This window comes from Ovis canadensis, chromosome 3 (assembly GCF_042477335.2).
Source record: "Ovis canadensis isolate MfBH-ARS-UI-01 breed Bighorn chromosome 3, ARS-UI_OviCan_v2, whole genome shotgun sequence".
Taxonomy (NCBI): Eukaryota; Metazoa; Chordata; class Mammalia; order Artiodactyla; family Bovidae; genus Ovis; species Ovis canadensis.
The window spans coordinates 222,607,461-222,623,056 of NC_091247.1; the positions used below are offsets into that span (position 1 = coordinate 222,607,461).

The following is a 15,596-nucleotide window of genomic DNA, read 5'->3' on the forward strand; positions in this document are numbered from 1 at the left end:
TCCTTCACAAACATTTTTAATGAAATGCCTATTTTGTGCCAAACTCTGGGCTAAGAGAGTTTCCTCCCTTATCATTCCCATGTTTTAGATGTGGAAAGTGAGGCTTGGATACATTCAATAAGGCAGGGAAGGGCAGTTTGCTTAACTCCAGAAACTGAGATCTTAACCGCCAAACTTCATCTCTGAGTCCATTCGGGGAGGAGGAGGAGGGTGGGGGGAGAGGTGGAGAGGATGGGGGTGAGGCCAGTGCCATCATTCAGACATCATCCAGGCTTCTGATAGCCAGGCACAGTGCTGGGTCGTGGGTCGCCGAGAGAGAGGGCAGTTCCTGTTCTCAGAGGGACCACAGTCAGTGGAGAACACAGGGATGCATGACCTCGGGACAGGGAGGTGAGGCTGGCACAGAGTCCCCAGAACCCAGAAAGTGGCATCGTGCAGGGACCAGTGTCGCTGTTTGTCCGTAAGCATCAAGTAAAACACATCCCCTCCACTGGCCATCCAGTAGGTGTGCGGGCATTGATGGGCTTCCTGACCTTGAAGGGGGGACATATATTTTCTTCCAGACTCAGTCTCCTCTCTATCAGAATAGCCCGTAGAAAGCCTTACTGCATGCAGAGGATAAAATGAAATAAAGAGAAAAGCTTGGCAACCTGGTAAGCTCCATTAGGTTGGAAGAGACAAGAGCAAACGTGATCACTGCAGTCAAGACCCGTTGTTAAAATCCTCCCAGTTTGCTTTGCGAGTGGGGGATTTGCCTGTGTGCAGATAAAACCCCCAAATCCCAAAGGCCCATCATCCTGGAGCCCATTGGAAGTCTCCACCCATGTGCCCCAAATCATGAAACACTCACACATGTTTGGGGTTAAAACAGATATCTGGTTAAAGCTCTAAGGAGTGAGAGGCCTTGTCCAGGGCCAGCATCCTTCACTCTTCACCTGCTGTTCCGGTGAATTCCCAGTGACTCAGTTGTAATAGGAGAAGGCAATGGCAACCCACTCCAGTACTCTTGCCTGGAAAATCCCATGGACGGAGGAGCCTGGTAGGCTTCAGTCCATGAGTCAGTCGCAAAGAGTCAGACACGACTTCACTTTCACTTTTCACTTTCATGCATTGGAGAAGGAAATGGCAACCCACTCCAATGTTCTTGCCTGGAGAATCCCAGGGACGGGGGAGCCTGGTGGGCTGCCGTCTGTGGGGTCGCACAGAGTCAGACACGACTGAAGCGACTTAGCAGAGCAGCAGTTGTAATAGGAAACTAACTCTTTCAAATTAATACAGTTTTTAAAAATTATTTATTTGTTGGTTTTGCTGGGTCTCCGTTGCTGCACAGGCTTTTCTCTAGTTGTGGCGAGTGGGGGCTACTCTCTAGTTGCAGGGCAAGGGCTTCTCGTTTCAGCGGCTTCTCTCATTGCAGAACACAGGCGCTAGGGCATTCAGGCTTCAGTAGATGCGGCAGGTGGGCTCAGTACTTGCAGCTCCTGGCCTCTACACAGAGGCTCAGGAGTTGAGGTCCACAGGTTTAGCTGTCCCATGGCATGTGGGATCTTCCAGGACCAGGGATTGGAGCTGTGTCTCCTGCATTGGCAGGGAGATTCTTTACCATTGAGCCACCAGGAAAGCCCCCCAAATCTTCTAATAGTCTTTTTTTTTAATGCTGTTGCTATTTATTGCTGCAACACAAATCACCCTGAAATATAGTAGATAAAACAACAATCTATTTGCTCCCAGTTCTACAATCCAGGCTGGGCTCAGCTGAACAGTTTTTCTGATCTGCAGTGGGTGGGCAGCTGCTATAGAGACACATCCACCTGCTCAGACCTGACCTGCATTGTTTTGACAAAGGAAGGGATGGCATACAAAAGAATGAGCCTACCAGCCCATCAACAGTCACACAGACAGGACTCCCTCAGCCTCACAGACCCACTGAAAAGAGGCTCTGAGAAGGACCCATTGCCCCCATGAGGTCTGCTGCGGAAAAAAACCATCGCCTGACCATGATCCCAAGGAAGCATCACACAAACCCAAATTACGGGAAAAAAACAATCTGGCCCCTAATCTACCCTTCCATAGCCTCCAACCCCTTCCTGCAGTATTTGTAAGAAAAGCTCAGCCCTCCATCAGTAGCACAGACCATCTGTGAAGCACCTATCCTAGACTCCTGAAAGCTTCCAGAGACAAAACGTCAACAGTGACATAATCGTATCACTGGGGCCTCTACATGTGGCCTGGCTGTCTCCATCACCCCACTGGTCAAGGCCAGAGGACTTCCCAGTCAAGTCCAACCCATCAATCCAGTCTCATGAGCTGAACTGCTTTAGCCACTAAGCTATGGGGGTGTTTGTTACTCAGCCTAATTGTGGCCCTACATAACTGATAGAGTTTGCTTTCAATGAAGGATAGAAAATCCAACGCAAACTAGAAAAGCAGAGGAAGAGTTTATTGGTTTGCTGGCAATAAATGTCAGTAATGGTAAAGCCTTCAGCTGCAGCTTGAGGCAGAGTTCAATGTCACATGGCCATCCAGCTGTCTCTGTGGCTCAGCCCAGCTCCACATCCTAACCAGTATTGCCCTCATTCTCAGACGGTTTTACCCCTCATGCCTGTAAGATGGCTGTAGCAGCTCCAGGGCTCACACGATCTCATCTTGTGTACTCAGCACAGAAGAAATAGAGCTCCTAAAAGTCCTGGGTCTGGATCTCACTGACTTGGATGAGGTCATGTGATCGTGCCTTGACCACTGAGAATGGAGACGGGTTGGCATATACTGATTGGCTTAGATCAACCAGAGCCCACTCTACATTGACTGAAAAGGAGGGGAGATGCTCCCCCAAACTGGGGGCAAAGATGTCACCACTGGTACACTCTCAGCTGCCTCCATCAAGCCTTTCACCAACCCTTGGTCAACCTGCTCTCCTAGATCATCTGTGAGCTGAGGATCTTCATAGAGCAGGCTTCTGGAGTGGGTGTGAGGATGCCCAGAGTTTGGGACTGAGCCTGGAGCGCTGAGAGAGCTTTGCAGGTGCGAGCCAGCATGATGACCATGTCTCCTCCCTGCATTTCCTCACGTGGTGCGCTTGACACATGCACCATGCGTCTCTTCTCAACACTCCTCCCCTTAGCCTCTGGGCATTTCTCTTCCTCCTCCTTGTCATTCCTTCTTGGTTGCCTTCCTGGGCCCCTTTTACCCCATAGGGCTTTCCTGGTGGCTCAGATGGTAAAGAATCTGCCTGCAATGCAGGAGACCAAGGTTCAGTCCCTGGGTTGGGAAGATCCCCTGGAGAAGGGAATGGCAATCCACTCCAGTATTCTTGCCTGGAGAATCCCATGGACGGAGGAGCCTGGCGAGTTACAGTGCATGGGGTCTCAAAGAATCAGACACGACTGAGTGACTAACAATTTACCCCATCAGTTCAGTTCAGTTCAGTCGCTCAGTCGTGTCTGACTCTTTGCGACCCCATGAATCGCAGCACGGCAGGCCTCCCTGTCCATCACCATCTCCCGGAGTTCACTCAGACTCACGTCCATCAAGTCTGTGATGCCATCCAGCCATCTCATCCTGGGTCGTCCCCTTCTCCTCCTGCCCCCAATCTCTCCCAACATCAGAGTCTTTTCCAATGAGTCAACTCTTCGCATGAGGTATCCAAAGTACTGGAGCTTCAGCTTTAGCATCGTTCCTTCCAAAGAAATCCCAGGGTTGATCTCCTTCAGAATGGACTGGTTGGATCTCCTTGCAGTCCAAGGGACTCTCAAGAGTCTTCTCCAACACCACAGTTCAAAAGCATCAATTCTTCGGCGCTCAGCCTTCACAGTCCAACTTGCACATCCATACATGACCATTGGAAAAACCATAGCCTTGACTAGACGGACCTTAGTCGGTAAAGTAATGTCTCTGCTTTTGAATATACTATCTACGTTGGTCATAACTTTTCTTCCAAGGAGTAAGTGTCTTTTAATTTCATGGCTGCAGTCACCATCTGCAGTGATTTTGGAGCCCAGAAAAATAAAGTCTGACACTGTTTCTACTGTTTCCCCATCTATTTCCCATGAAGTGATGGGACCAGATGCCATGATCTTCATTTTCTGAATGTTGAGCTTTAAGCCAACTTTTTCACTCTCCTCTTTCACTTTCATCAAGAGGCTTTTTAGTTCCTCTTCACTTTCTGCCATAAGGGTGGTGTCATCTGCATATCTGAGGTTATTGATATTTCTCCCGGCAATCTTGATTCCAGCTTGCGCTTCTTCCAGTCCAGCGTTTCTCATGATGTACTCTGCATATAAGTTAAATAAGCAGGGTGACAATATACAGCCTTGACGTACTCCTTTTCCTATTTGGAACCAGTCTGTTGTTCCATGTCCAGTTCTAACTGTTGCTTCCTGACCTGCATACAGATTTCTCAAGAGGCAGGTCAGGTGGTCTGGTATTCCCATCTCTTTCAGAATTTTCCACAGTTTATTGTGATCCACACAGTCAAAGGCTTTGGCATAGTCAATAAAGCAGAAATAGATGTTTTTCTGGAACTCTCTTGCTTTTTCCATGATCCAGTGGATGTTGGCAATTTGATCTCTGGTTCCTCTGCCTTTTCTAAAACCAGCTTGAACATCAGGGAGTTCACGGTTCACGTATTGCTGAAGTCTGGCTTGGAGAATTTTGAGCATTACTTTACTAGCATGTGAGATGAGTGCAATTGTACAGTAGTTTGAGCATTCTTTTGCATTGCCTTTCTTTGGAATTGGAATGAAAACTGACCTTTTCCAGTCCTGTGGCCACTGCTGAGTTTTCCAAACTTGCTGGCATATTGAGTGCAGCACTTTCACAGCATCATCTTTCAGGATTTGAAATAGCTCAACTGGAATTCCATCACCTCCACTAGCTTTGTTCGTAGTGATGCTTTCTAAGGCCCACTTGACTTCACATTCCAAGATGTCTGGCTCTGGATTAGTAATCACATCATCATGATTCAGCCCTTCAATAAGGGGTTTCTCTGGGGCTTGGTCCTGGGCCCACAACTCTGCTTACAGTTCATGATTCTTATCAAGGTGGGATTGAGGGATTTTCCTGGTGGATACAGTGGATAAGGATCCACCTGCCAATGCAGGGGATATGGGTTTGATCCCTGGTCCGAGAAGATTTCACTTGCAGCAGGGCAACTAAGCTCGTGTGCCACAACTACTGAGCCCCAGTATGGCAACTACTGAAGCCCATGCCCCGCATCAAGAGAAGCCACCGTGGTGAGGAGCCTGGGCACTGCAACGAGGAGCAGCCGCCACCCTGCAGCTAAAGAGGGCCCGTGCACAAGACCCAGCGCAGCCAGAAATAATGAATTAATCTAAAAATAAAGGTGGAGTCAGACAGATCTCTCCAGGGAGTCCTCTCTCCTGAGCACCCTACTCATGGCTCCCACAGGGACTGAGTGTCACGGTCGCCTCAAACACCGAAGAGCCAAATGGAACTCAGCTTCCCCAAAGGCTTTTCCCCCATACGTTCCATCCTGTTGATGATGCCTCATCTTCCCAATCACAACAGCTGGAAATCTGAGAGTCATCCTCGAAAATTCCCTAATAGTGGCTACCATTACTGATCATCACCTACTGTATACCAGGGTTATGGTCCAACCACCCAGGGTCCAAATTCCAGATTCCAAGTTGCTAATCACATGACCCTAGATGTGTTCAGCTCAGCATTTGTAAAGTGGGGATGACAACTCCAACCTCAAAGCATTGGCTGGATGTGGGTATTAAATGAGACCCGTGAAGCAGTGGGCACAGAGCTGGGCACCCAGTAGTCAGTGCTACCTGCTGTGGACATCTGCACCGGCTCTTCTCAGCATCCCCTAGTGGGTACACCCAGCTTCCGAGGTGGCCCTGCATGGCTAAGCCAATGCGTACATACATGGCCTGGTCAGGGCAATAGCTTCAGGGATGGAAAAGTGGCCCAATTTAGGCTTTAGTTCAGTTCAGTCCCTCAGTTGTGTCCAACTCTTTGTGACCCATGAATTGCAGCATGCCAGGCCTCCCTGTCCATCACCAACTCCTGGAGTTCACTCAAACTCACGTCCATTGAGTCGGTGATGCCATCCAGCCATCTCATCCTGGATCGTCCCCTTCTCCTGCCCCCAATCTCTCCCAGCATCAGAGTCTTTTCCAATGAGTCAACTCTTCGCACGAGGTGGCCAAAGTATTGGAGTTTCAGCTTCAGCATCAGTCCTTCCAAAGAATACCCAGGACTGATCTCCTTTAGGATGGACTGGTTGGATCTCTTTGCAGTCCAAGGGACTCTCAAGAGTCTTTTCCAACACCACAGTTCAAAAGCATCAATTCTTCAGTGCTCAGCTTTCTTCACAGTCCAACTCTCACATCCATACATGACTACTGGAAGAATCATAGCCTTGACTAGACGGACCTTTGTTGGCAAAGTAATGTCTCTGCTTTTTAATATGTTATCCAGGTTGGTCATGATACAGAATAAATTGCCAGAAGCTCCTAGAAAGAAGTTCTTGGGGATACTTCCCTAATGGTCCAGTGGCTAAGACTCCACACTCTCAATGCAGGAGGTCCAGGTTTGATCCCTGGTCAAAGAACCACGTGCCACAGCTAGATTCCATATGCCCCAACTGAGAGTCCACACACCACAACTAAAGATCACACATGCCGAAATGAAGATCGAAGATTCTGCATGCCACCACTAAGACCTGGTGCGGTCAAATAAACAAATATTAACCAAAAAAGTTCTTGGGAATTCCCTGGCAGTCCAGTGGTTAGGACTCCATGCTTTCACTGCCAAGGGCCTGGGTTCAATTCCTGGTCAGAGAACTAAGATCCTGCAAACTTCACGTTGCAGCCAAAAAAAAAGTTATTTTCCTTAATAAAAAAGAACTTCTCCATCCACTACTAGAAAAAAATACAGGGGTGTGTGTGGAGCATATAGCTTATAGCACTGGCTGCTATATGGAGCCTCTGCTAAAACACAACCAGGGACTTCCCTAATGGTCCATTGGCTGAGACTCTGCACACCCAATCTAGGCGTCTGGGGTTCGATCCCTGCTCAGGGAACTATATCCTACATGCTGCAGCTAAGACCTGGTACAGCCAAATTAAAAAGGAAAAAACAAAAAACCCCACAGCCAGGATTTCTCAACTATGTGTGCCCTTTTGTTAAAGACATGTTGGGGCTTCCCTGGTGGTCCTGTGGTTAAGAATCTGCCTTGCAATGCAAGGGACACCAGTTCAATTCCAGGTCCATGAGGATCCCACATGCCTGGGAGGAACGAAGCCCGGGTGCCACAACTATGAGCCCTCGAGCTGCAACTCCTGAAGCACTCACCCTAGAGCCTCTGACCCAGAAGAAAGGCCACCTGGGCCCCAAGCCTCTGCTGTGTCCACATCAGGCCTTTTGGCTATATGATCTCTCCGCAATCTGAACAGTATTTGGGAAGGGTTTCTTCCCACATTCCAGTCTATGAGATTGGAGGTGGGGAGCCTAGGATTTCGGGAGGTTAAGGGTAGAATTGCTGAAAGGCTGGGAACCGCTTCCAGCCGGATTAATGACCAGGGAGGGCTCTACCAGCCTTTTCGTGGCGCAGCGCTGCCCCCTAGTGGGAGAGCCAGAACCCGCCTTGCTTGCTCCCTTCTTTCCTTCCTCTTCCTTCTCGCCGGACACCAACCCAGGATATGAGCCAGATGATACAAATACAGGCCACAGAATGGAAAAGCAAATATATAAAAATTAGAATTTCGGAAAATGATAAAAGAAAACCAATCTCAGGAAGTAACACACCATGATGAAGGCGATGCTGGGGACATGTCAGAGTGTTGAAGGCACAGCGGGGTAGAGGAAGTGAAGTTTCCAAAGCTCCTGCTGGAGGTGCGGGAGCTCCGAGAGAAGCATGAACAGAGGACATACCTCTGGAGCGTCTCTCTTGTTTATGCGGAGGGGCTGGGCCTCACTTTTGGGTCTCCAGTGGTCTGCCCCGGGCCTGGGCACACTCACTAAATCCTTGATGAATTATATTGACCTGGGCACATAGTAACTCACCCTTCCTTGGATGACTGGTCTCCCTGGCCTCTAACTTGTAATAACAGTAGTAGATGTTGGAAGGCAGTACCCTGACCTGGAAGGAGGCTAATGTGAAGTTGCCACTCTGTTCTGAAGACTCGGAAACGGGGTCCTCAAATACGCACAGGAATTTGATATATGATAAACTGGCATTGGGGGAAAGAAGGATTGTTTTATAAATATCAGACAGTCGTTTCAAAAAAAGATTAATGACAATCCCTCTCTCGTTCCTTGTAACAAAATGAACTCACCACAGACATAAGATTTTTAAAAAGTACAGTTTGGCCAGTCTTTTCTGTCTCTGAGTGGCTGTACAGTGGAAGAGGGGGGTCAGTGCAGGTGGAAAGTTAAGCTGAATAAACTCTCAGGTCTAACCCTCAGCCCAGCGACCCTCAGCCCTCCACACCCACTGCTGCTGCTGCTAAGTCGCTTCAGTCATATCTGACTCTCTGCGACCCCATAGATGGCAGCCCACCAGGCTCCTCTGTCCCTGGGATTCTCCAGGCAAGAATACTGGAGTGGGTTGCCATTTCCTTCTCCAATGCATGCATGCATGCTAAATTGCTTCAGTCGTGTCTGACTCTGTGCGACCCCATGGACAGCAGACCACCAGGCTCCCCTGTCCACGGAATTCTCTGGCAAGAATACTGGAGTGGGTTTTTCCTTCTCCATCCACACCCACCTGCTTCCTGTGATACTTTGCCCTTGACTGGAATAATCTTGGCTCTCACTTCTTCAACTCTAGCTGCCCCACCATGCCTGGATTTTCTTCTGGGACTCCCGGGAGGCGGGGTTGGGGGCCCTGTAGGTCCCAGCACCCCCCGGGAGTCCACCTGGGCTCCCAGGCTGTACTAAGAACTTCAGCTTCAGTCCCCCTCCTGAGCTGTGGAGGTATTTACCCTGGCTTTGAGCACAGCTGTGCTGTTCTGGTTTCCTCGTTCTATATTTTAAGGTTTGATGCTTTGTGATTACAGCTGGGAAGATACGTCAGAAAGGGTACCCATCCTGACTCCGGAAGGCAATCATACTTTCTCTCCGAATCCCTTTCCTTTCCATCTCGGATGAGAAAGCCTTGTGAGGCTTTGACAGACTCGGCAGGATACAGGAGCCCAACGGGTCATGTAGATGAATGAACATCCATGGAGAAGATGACAGGGAGCAGCGTGGATTGGCGTGCAGGGGGAGCTCAAACTCTGAGCCCAGTGCTTCCAGATCTTCTAAACATTTAAGCCGAACTAGAAAGCTGTCTTTTATATTTGTCTGTATCTTACAAAGCTTGATGTGAAGCAAGAACACGTCTTGGTCCAGCCCAGCACGGGGACTTCCAGTTTGCCCCTTGTGGAGGTGGAAGCTACGTGCTTGTTCAACCGCTAAGTTGTGAAGCTGTAGTCAAGGAAGGTATAGTCAGTCTGAATGGGGCCTCATCTGTAAAATGGGTACACTGAGAGAATTCCCTTGTGATCCAGGGGTTAAGAATCTGCCTTCCAACAAAAGAGGCACAGGTTCCATCCCTGATTGGAGAACTAAGATCCCACATGCAGCAGGGCAACTCGAGTCACATCATCCCAAGTGAATAAAGATCCCATACGATGCAACTAAGACCCAAGACAGTAAAATAAACAGATATTTAAAAATTGTTGTACACACATATGATGGAATATTATCTAGCAGTTCAGTTCAGTTCAGTTCAATTGCTCAGTCGTGTCCGACTCTTTGAGACCCTATGAATTCAGCACGCCAGGCCTCCCTGTCCATCATCAACCCCTGGAGTTCACTCAAACTCACGTCCATCCAGCCATCTCATCCTCTGTCATCCCCTTCTCCTCCTGCCCCAGTCCCTCCCAGCATCAGAGTCTTTTCCAATGAGTCAACTCTTCGCATGAGGTGGCCAAAGTATTGGAGTTTCAGCTTCAGCATCAATCCTTCCAAAGAACACCCAGGACTGATCTCCTTTAGAATGCACTGGTTGGATCTCCTTGCAGTCCAAGGGACTCTCAAGAGTTTTCTCCAACACCACAGTTCAAAAGCATCAATTCTTCAGTGCTCAGCTTTCTTCACAGTCCAACTCTCACATCCATACATGACTACTGGAAGAACCATAGCCTTGACTAGACTGACCTTTGTTGGCAAAGTAATGTCTCTGCTTTTCAATATGCTATCTAGGTTGGTCATAACTTTCCTTCCAAGGAGTAAGTGTCTTTTCATTTCATGGCTGCAATCACCATCTGCAGTGATTTTGGAGCCCCCCCAAAATAAAGTCTTACACTGTTTCCACTGTTTCCCCATCTATTTCCCAAGTGATGGGACCAGATGCCATGATCTTTGTTTTCTGAATGTTGAGCTTTAAGCCAACTTTTTCACTCTCCTCTTTCACTTTCATCAAGAGGCTCTTTAGCTCCTCTTCACTTTCTGCCATAAGGGTGGTATCATCTGCATATCTGAGGTTATTGATACTTCTCCTGGCAATCTTAATTCCAGCTTATGCTCCTTCCAGCCCAGCGTTTCTCATGATGTACTCTGCATATAAGTTAAATATGCAGGGTGACAATATACAGCCTTGACGCACTCCTTTTCCTATTTGGAACCAGTCTATTGTTCCATGTCCAGTTCTAACTGTTGCTCCCTGACCTGCATACAGATTTCTCAGGAGGCAGGTCAGGTAGCAGTAAAATGGAATAAACTGATATGACAACATGGATTAAGCTTAAAATAATTTTTAAAAAGTGGGTTCACTAGTGCAGTGCCCTGACAGGCTGCAGTCAATCCATGGGGGTGAAGGATGTAAAGGGAAGCAGCTGCCACTCCCCGAGCAACTGTGGGCTGCTCACTGCACTCACTCTCCCTGTCTCTCTCCCACATCCTGGAACTCCCTGAGGTGCACAAGTGGAAAGTGGGGAGCTGGGATCTGGGCTCTGAGCCCACACATCTTCTGCCCTCAGGCCCCTACTCCTTGTGCCTGCCAAAGAGAGGTATTCAATGAACAAGCTTCCATTCCCTTTGCCCATTTCAGCACCACCTGGCACAATGTGGGCAGCAAAGATTTCACAGGACAATGGGGGAAACACCTGTCCAGGGATATCAGGTTCTAGTCTGGTAAATATAGAATCGATGACATCTGAAGATAGCAAATCCCATGAGGATGGAGTTGGCTCTCAAAGAATGATTTCCAAATCCCCGGCCACTTATATCACGGAGTCTTCATTGATCTGGTTATAGTCAACGTCTCCATCATCCCGGGTAATAAGAGCATCTACACTTTCACTACACCCTGAGTCTCCCTGGGTAGGCTGGGGAGGGTTGGTGGGCTGGGCTGGGCTTTCTGTCTTGCTGCTATTCAGTCTCTAAGGCACATAGAACTCTTTGTGAGCCCCAAGGACTGCAGCACACCTGGATTTCCTGTCCTTCACTGTCTCCCGGAGTTTGCTCTGAAGAGCAAGAAGAGTCTGGGGGAGCTGATCTGAAGGGCAGATGCCCAAGGGGCCTTCCTCTTTCCCTCCTAAAACTAATGTTCTCTAGAACAGGAGGGTCAGGGGAGATATAAAAGTTCCCTTGGTCTTCCAGCTGGGAAAGTCACCAATTAGGCTTATGTGGGTCACAACATTATTTCCTTAAAGAGCAAAGTAGGGCAGCCTCGAAGAGTTGGAAGAGTACACATTTTGGAGTAAGACAGACCTGGGTTCCGCAGTGAGCCTCTCAGCTGCCTGGCTTGGTGTCTTAGGGAAACGCCTGAACCTTTCTCTGCTTTGCTTATCATCATCATGACAATCATGCTGACCAACATGGACTTTTGACATAAACAACATTTGTAAAGTACTTAGCCACGTGTCTGGCACACAACAGATGCTTCATAAAGGCACATGTAGGGTCTGCTGCCATTTTGGTGTTTCCCCCGCACCAATCTAGCCCTCAGGGAATGATGCCTAAGATCCCAGATGCCATACACATTATTACTCCTAAATCTTAGCCTCCTCAAGGCCCCTATCTGGGTCCCTCCCTTTCCTAGATGTTCCAGGGGTCCATGGTCTCCCCAGTATTGATGGGGCTCCCTCTGTCATGGGAGATCTTCCTTTACCTGAGTGGATACTCTAGACCCCAGAAAACTGCCTTCTTTTAGAAACATGGGAAGCTTGGAAGAGGCTCTTGAATAGGTTGGAGCAGGGGAAGCAACAGGCATTACTCAGGCAGGACCCCAAAGCCATGGTTGACCCTCTGTCTCACTCCCCCATCAACAAACTGTGGCCCTACCTCCGAATACTTCCTGGATCCGACCACACCCCTCCACACTGCTGCCCCCTGGTCCGAGCCCCTGTCCTCTCTCCCCTGGGGCTTTGCAGCAGCCTCTTGATCAGTCACCCTGCTTTAGCCCTTCAGCCTTCCATTAGTCTCCAGTCAGACAGATCCTGTGAAAATAGAATTCAGGGACCTCTTTCTCAAAGATGACACCAAAAGTGAAGAAGAAAGCCCCTGCCCTCCCAGAGCTGAAGTCAAAACAGACTTTGAAGGTCAGCAAGGCGGTGCTGAAATGCATCCAAAGACACACACACAAAAGAAAATCCACGTCACCCACCTTCCAGAGGACAGAGGCACCACGGCTCCAGTGCGAGTCTCAATATTCTCGGAAGTACACCTCCAGGAGGACCAAGCTTGACCGCTATGCCAGCACCACATCCCCCAGGCCACTGGATCCGCCGTGAAAGAGAGGACAGCAACACGCTCATGTTCTTTATGGAGGTCAAGGCCATCAACACAGGTATCAGACAGGCTGGGAGGATGCTTTTATGACATCACCTAGCCAGGCCAACACCCTGATGGGGTCTGACAGAGAGAAGAAGGCATATAGGTTCGACAGGCCTCATAATGCTTTGGGTGGTGCCAACAAATTGTGTCATGTAAACTAAGTCCAGTTGGCTAATTCTAAGTATAATATTTTTTTTTTAAACCACAGACAAACTAATGGATGTCAGATCCCATCACTACTTTACTCCAAATCCTCTGGCGGCTCGTATCTCAGATGGTCTCCTCTCCCCTGCCCAGGATAAGGACCTCCTGTCTTGCCTCTTCTTCAGCTCTTGCTCACTCTATTCCCCCAGGCACTGGCCTCCTCCCCGCCTGCTCCTAGGATAGACTAAGGGCCCACCTGAGGGCCAACACCTGGAATGCCCTTCCTGCAGGTCCTACTCAGGTCCTCTTATCAGACAGGCTCTCCAGCAACATTCCAGGTGTAAAAGGAGCTCCTTTCTCTCCACCCTCATGCATTATTTTCCCCCCAATTCTTATCACTTCCTTTTACATCTGCCCCGGTGGGAAGATGAGGCCTTGATCTCGTCATTGGCCACTCGTGTGGCAGTGCAGGGCACCTTGTTGTTCATTCACTCAGTATGTCTGACTCTTTGCGACCCCATGGACTGCAGCACACCAGGCTTCCCTGTCCTTCACTATCTCCTGGAGCTTCCTCAGACTCATGTCCATTGAGTCAGTGATGCCATCCAACCATCTCATCTTCTGTTGCCCTTTCTCCTCCTGCCCTCAATCTTTCCCAGCATCAGGGTCTTTTCCAGTGAGTCAGCTCTTCGGTGAGGTGGTCAAAGTACTAGAGCTTCAGTTTCAGCATTCGTCCTTCCAATGAATATTCAGGGTTGATTTTCTTTAGGATTGACAGAGACCCCAAGCAACGATTTGTGCAAGAATAATTGGATGGGTGGGCAACTGCTCTGTGGGTGCCCACCCCTTCCTGCTCAGTTCAGTTCAGTTCATTTCAGTCACTCAGTCGTGTCCGACTCTTTGCGACCCCATGAATCGCAGCACACCAGGCCTCCCTGTCCATCACCAACTCCTGGAGTTTACACAAACTCACGTCCATCGAGTCGGTGATGCCATCCAGACATCTCATCCTCTGTCATCCCCTTCTCCTCCTGCCCCGAATCCCTCCCAGCATCAGAGTCTTTTCCAATGAGTCAACTCTTCGCATGAGGTGGCCAGAGTATTGGAGTTTCAGTTTCAGCATCAATCCTTCCAAAGAACACCCAGGACTGATCTCTTTTAGAATGGACTGGTTGGATCTTCTTGCAGTCCAAGGGACTCTCAAGAGTCTTCTCCAACACCACAGTTCAAAAGCATCAAGTCTTCAACACTCAGCTTTCTTCACAGTCCAACTCTTACATCCATACATGACCACTGGAAAAACCATAGCCTTGACTAGACGGACCTTTGTTGGCAAAGTAATGTCTCTGCTTTTCAATATGCTATCTAGGTTGGTCATAACTTTCCTTCCAAGGAGTAAGCCTCTTTTCATTTCATGGCTGCAATCACCATCTGTAGTGATTTTGGAGCCCAAAAAAATAAAGTGTGACACTGTTTCCACTGTTTCCCCATCTATTTCCCATGAAGTGATGGGACCAGATGCCATGATCTTTGTTTTCTGAATGTTGAGCTTTAAGCCAACTTTTTCACTCTCCTCTTTCACTTTCATCAAGAGGCTCTTTAGCTCCTCTTCACTTTCTGCCATAAGGGTGGTGTCATCTGCATATCTGAGGTTATTAATATTTCTCCTGGCAATCTTGATTCCAGCTTGTGCTTCATCCAGCCCAGCATTTCTCATGATGTATTCTGCATAGAAGTTAAATAAGCAGGGTGACAATATACAGCCTTGACGTACTCCTTTTCCTATTTGGAACCAGTCTGTTGTTCCATGTCCAGTTCTAACTGTTGCTTCCTGACCTGCATACAGGTTTCTCAAGAAGCAGGTCAGGTGGTCTGGTGTTCCCATCTCTTTCAGAATTTTCCACAGTTGATTGTGATCCACACAGTCAAAGGCTTTGGCATAGTCAATAAAGCAGAAATAGATGTTTTTCTGGAACTCTCTTGCTTTTTCGATGATCCAGTGGATGTTGGCAATTTGATCTCTGGTTCCTCTGCCTTTTCTAAAACCAGCTTGAACATCTGGAATTTTACAGTTCACGTTTTGCTGAAGCCTGGCTTGGAGAATTTTGAGCATTACTTTACTAGTGTGAGAGATGAGTGCAATTGTGCGGTAGTTTGAGCATTCTTTGGCATTGCCTTTGTTATTGGAATGAAAACTGACCTTTTCCAGTCCTGTGGCCACTGCTGAGTTTTCCAAACTTGCTGGCATATTGAGTGCAGCACTTTCACAGCATCATCTTTCAGGATTTGAAATAGCTCAACTGGAATTCCATCACCTCCACTAGCTTTGTTCATAGTGATGCTTTCTAAGGCTCACTTGATTTCACATTCCAGGATGTCTGGCTCTATGTGAATGATCACACCATCGTGATTATCTGGGTCATGAAGATCTTTTTTGTATAGTTCTTCTGTGTATTCTTGCCACCTCTTCTTAATATCTTCTGCTTCTGTTAGGTCCATACCATTTCTGTGCTTTATTGAGCCCATCTTTGCATGAAATGTTCCCTTGGTATCTCTAATTTTCTTAAAGAGATCTCTAGTCTTTCCCATTCTGTTGTTTTCATGTATTTTCTTGGACTGATTGCTGAGGAAGGCTTTCTTATCTCTTCTTGCTATCTCTGGAA

General features: G+C 48.2%; 1 long non-coding RNA gene across 1 annotated transcript in view; it reads right to left on the reverse strand.

The window, feature by feature from the left end:
- The window catches only part of LOC138437925 (uncharacterized), an 18,961-nt gene continuing 3,365 nt past the window's right edge, over positions 1 to 15,596 (reverse strand). The window contains exons 3-4 of the long non-coding RNA XR_011256207.1: positions 12,620 to 12,731; positions 1 to 1,575 (exon numbers count right to left, since the gene is read on the reverse strand). This is a non-coding gene — a long non-coding RNA (uncharacterized lncRNA). The remainder of the gene's footprint in view (positions 1,576 to 12,619; positions 12,732 to 15,596) is intronic.